Source organism: Suricata suricatta, chromosome 10, assembly GCF_006229205.1.
Source record: "Suricata suricatta isolate VVHF042 chromosome 10, meerkat_22Aug2017_6uvM2_HiC, whole genome shotgun sequence".
NCBI classification, from domain to species: domain Eukaryota; kingdom Metazoa; phylum Chordata; class Mammalia; order Carnivora; family Herpestidae; genus Suricata; species Suricata suricatta.
Window position 1 is genome coordinate 96,966,397 of NC_043709.1, and position 4,760 is coordinate 96,971,156.

Sequence of the window (4,760 nt, forward strand, 5' to 3'; positions counted from 1 at the left end):
TATTTTCTTGAGATTAGCATTTTTAAGATCTACCCTCTTAGCACTTTCCTTTTTTGTTTTTGGAAAACCATCTTTGTTAAATATATACACAATGAAAGTCAAATGCAAAAAAATTAAGAGATTTTTAAAATCCACTTATAATACTACCATTTATTAAAATCTTTTTTTTTACAATTGTGTCTGTTACGGAATCATAGACATATAAGTGTGTGTGTCTGCATGTGTGTGTGTGTGTGTGTGTGTGTGTGTGTGTGTGTGTGTGTGAGCTCCTTTTATTGCTGAGTAATACATCAAAGACATATTCCTCATGACCATTATTAACCATCATGTTAAAGGCTATTTAGTATATTGCACAAATATACTGTAACTTATTAACTCTATACTGTGAGGTTTTAAAAGGTTTTCAAGTTTTCATTATTTAAAATATTATTTTATTAAATATACTAAAAATACATATTTCATACTTTGATTATTTGTACTTTGTTAAGTACTTAAAAATGGAATTGTTATATAAAAGAACATGCATCTTGGAGAAGCTGGGTGGCTCAGTTGGTTAACCGTCCAACTCCGAATTTCAGCTCGGGTCACGATCTCCCAGTTTGTGGAATTGAGGTGCACATCCAACTCCATGATGACAACATGAAACCTGCTTGGGATTCTCTCTCTCCCTTTCTCTGTACCTTCTGCCCCCCATCAAAAGTAAATAAATTAACTTTTAAAAAATTTTATTTAATAAAACATGTATCTTTTAAAACTGGAATATATATTGCCAAATTATTTTCCAGGAATTTTGTCATCTTTTGCTTTTTTTATTAAACCTTATTTTTCTACTTCCCAACTATATACCACCAACATCAAATATCTTAGTATTTTAAAACCACTGTCAATAATGGTAAAAAAAAAATAATGATAATATCAACTAACACCTATTGGACGTATACTGTGTGCCAGGCACTAGTCTTCTTACTTTATGTAGATGATTTCATGTAATCCTTGTGTAATCCCAGGTAGTAGATGCTATTCTAACCTCTGTTTCACAGTGAAGAAATAGATATACTGAAAGTAATTTAGCAAAGGTTACTTGGCTATAAGGGCAGTGGTGAAGCTGGTATTCAAATATAGGCTGCCTAGTGGTGCCTGGGTGGTTCAGTCAGTTAAACGTCTGACTTTGGCTCTCCCTTTTATTGCTTACATGCCTCTTTATATTCTCAGTCTTGATTGTAAAATATCTGATATTTTTAGTCTTTTTTTTCTTTTTCAAGTTTTTATTAAATTCCATTTAGTTAACACACAGTGTAATACCAGCTTGTGATATAAAATTAAGTAATTCAACATTTACATACAGCACCTAGTGCTCAACACAGGTGCCCTCTTTAATACATATCTCCACAGGTGTTCATATCTGTTCTCTGTACTTAAGAGTCTGTTTTCTGGTTTGCCTCTCTCTTTTTCCTCCCTATGTTCATCTGTTTTTGTTCCTTAAATTCCATGTATGAGTGAAATCATATGGTATTTGTCTTTCTTTGACTAACATATTTTGCTTAACATAAAACTCTCTAGCTCCATCCACATCACTGCAAATGGCAAGGTTTCATTCTTTTTTTATGGCTGAATAATATCCCATTGTATATATAAACTACATCTTTAGCCATTCATCAGTCAATGGACACTTGGGCTCTTTCCATAATTTGGCTCTTGTTGATAATGTTGCTATAAGCATTGGGGTACGTGAGTCCTTTTGATTCAGTATACTTTTGTATCTTTTGGATAAATACCCAGTAGTGCAATTGCTGGATCATGGAGTAGTTCTATTTTTAACTTTCGGAGGAACCTCCATACTGTTTTCCAGAGCCACTGCACCAGTTTGCATTCCTACCAGCAGTGTAAGAGGATTCCCCTTTCTCTGTATCCTCACCATCACCTGCTGTTTCCTAATTTTAGCCACATTGACTGGTGTGAGGTGGTATCTCATTGTGGTTTTGATTTGTATTTCCCTGATGATGAGTAATGTTGAGCATCTTTTCATGTTGGCCATCTGGATGTCTTCTTTGGAAAATGTCTATTCATGTCTTCTACCCAGTTTTCAACTAGATTATTTGTTTTTTGTGTGTTGTTTTATAAGTTCTTCATATACTTTTCAGCCTTGTAGTTTTTGAAGATTATCTAACTAGAAATTTCCCAGTTGTGTTAAAAAAAGAAAGAAATTTAAAATACATTTGAATCAAAAAGTGCATAACTTTTATAGTGACCATAGGACTAAGAGACGTTACTTGGTGATCAAGGCACCTAAATGAGTTTCAAGAATTCTCTTCTCACTGTCCGGTTAGGGTAGGGTGTTCCCCACTCTGTTCAGAGGCCCTGGCTGAGTCCAACAAGAATACAGCAGCCACTAGAGTGTTTGCAAAGGTTGAAGGAAAATCACTGTGTTTGATATTATTGAAAGTGTACATAAATGTGTTTCTATGAAAATGCCTTAATTATTTAATCATGTATCCACTTAAAAATAGTTTTCTTATTTGATTAAGCCCCTTAATTTATATATCTGTCACCAATATAGCACTTCACAGTAAACCATAAATATTCCTGGTTTGATAACATTTTCTAAAAGGAAATCTAAATACTTACTTTTTAAAAAAAACTGTATTTATTTTAATGGGGATATTTCCTTATCCAATTTAAATCAGGCTCATTACTTAAGCACTATTACCAACTCAAAGATGCATTTTATTTTTTAAGTAGTTTATGCAAAGATGCATTTTAAAATAATGAGTTTTTATAATACTAAAACATTTTAAATGATGCGATACATATGAATTAACTAAATAGAACTTTTTCTCTTTAGGTAACATATTTTTAACAATTGTACAGGATTTATAAATGATACCGAATCTCTAGATTCTCTTGCACATATGTGGAAAATCAGATTCGAAAACTATCATGCCTCACCCTTATGTTCTGGTGAAAGAGCTCAAGAGGGGTATACACACCAGACTAGCACATTCCTAGCTATCTGTTCGTTTCAACACAATGGCTCTAAATTTAGCACAGATTCAGACAGTGAACTCAGTCAGACATTCAGAAATGTCAGACAGTGCTCATATTTAAATTGTAAGCACAAGGAATTTCAGACTGTATTCCAGTGCTTCTCTGCTGGCATGAGAACTTTGGAAATTTCTGGATATTTTTGCACTCTAAATAACTCACACCCACGAATTTTTCTCTTACAGTCCCACATGCCATCAAATAGCTGATACTGTACTCTGTTCCTCATGTTATGAATGGAAGTAATTAAGTTGAATCATGATAGCAATGAAGAGAGAATTTTATGTTTTTTTCTATAATTTTCCTGTATAACATCATTATTATTAAGGAAGATACATTTTTTTGATCATCACTTTATTCTCTTAGCTCACAGAGACATTTTCATGGTTTTATAGACTAATTAAGATGATTATTTTTTTCTCATTGCCAAGTAGTATTCCATTGTATATATAAACCACATCTTCTTTATCCATTCATCAGTTGATGGACATTAAGGCTCTTTCCATGATTAGGCTATTGTTGAAAGTGCTGCTATAAACATTAGGGTACTACTTGGCCATGAGAAAGAATGAAATCCTTCCATTTGCAGCAATGCTGATAGAACTGGAGGGTATTATGCTAAGTGAAATAAGTCAGTCAGAGAAAGACAGATATCATATGTTTTCATTCATATGTGGATCTTGAGAAGCTTAACAGAAGACTATGGGGGAAGAGAAGGGGGAATAAAATAGCTACAAATAGAGAGGAAGAGATACAAACCATAAAACTCTCTTAATACAGAGAACAAACTGAGGGTTGATGGGGGTTGGGGAGAGGGGAAAGTGGGTGATGGGCATTGAGGAGGGCACTTGGGATGAGCACTGGGTGTTGTGTGTAAGCCAATTTGACATTAAATCTTCTTAAATCTTTTTTAAAAAGATGATTATTCATTCAAAAATGTGTAGTGAAGACCTATTATGTTCAAGAATTTAATAACCAGTGCCAGGTTAACAGCAAGATGGTTAACATCCATGGGTAATATCCTTTGGAGATTAGAGTCTGTTAGGAAATGAGGATATACACACACGCGCAAGCAGCTTGATATGAAACGCAATAGGAGAAAATAAAGGAATCTAATATAATATTTGGAAAATATTATATGGTTAGAGACATAGATTGGGAATTAAGAGATGCTACCATTACATTGGGAAATGTCAGGGAATGAGGAGATGGGGCACTGGGCAAATCTTCCTAAGAAAAGTCATGTCTAGAATGACATTTAAAGGTAAGTATAAGTTGTCCAGGCAAAGTGTAAAGTGTGTGTATGTTTCTGGGTCAGGGGAGTGTTTCAAGCAGTAAAAAGATAATGTGTGATAGCCCAGAGGTGCTCAAATACTGGAAGAAGATTAGTATATGCGATGATGAGTTTTATGTGTCCATTTGGCTAAGCGAGGTGATTTAATCAAATCTAATCAAGGCATTTCTATGAAGGTATTTTGTAGATGTAGCTAATATCTACAATAAGTCAGCTTTAACAAAAGAGATTACTCTTGGCAATGTGAGTGGGCCTCATCCAATCAGTTGGAAGACCTTAAGAAAAAAACTAAGATTTCCCAGAGAAGAAATTCTTATTAAGACTGCAAAGTCAAAGTCAACTTCTGCCAACTTTCCAGTCCACCAGCATGCCTGCCCTACTGATTTTGGACTTGCCAGCCCCCACAATTGCATAAGCTAATTCC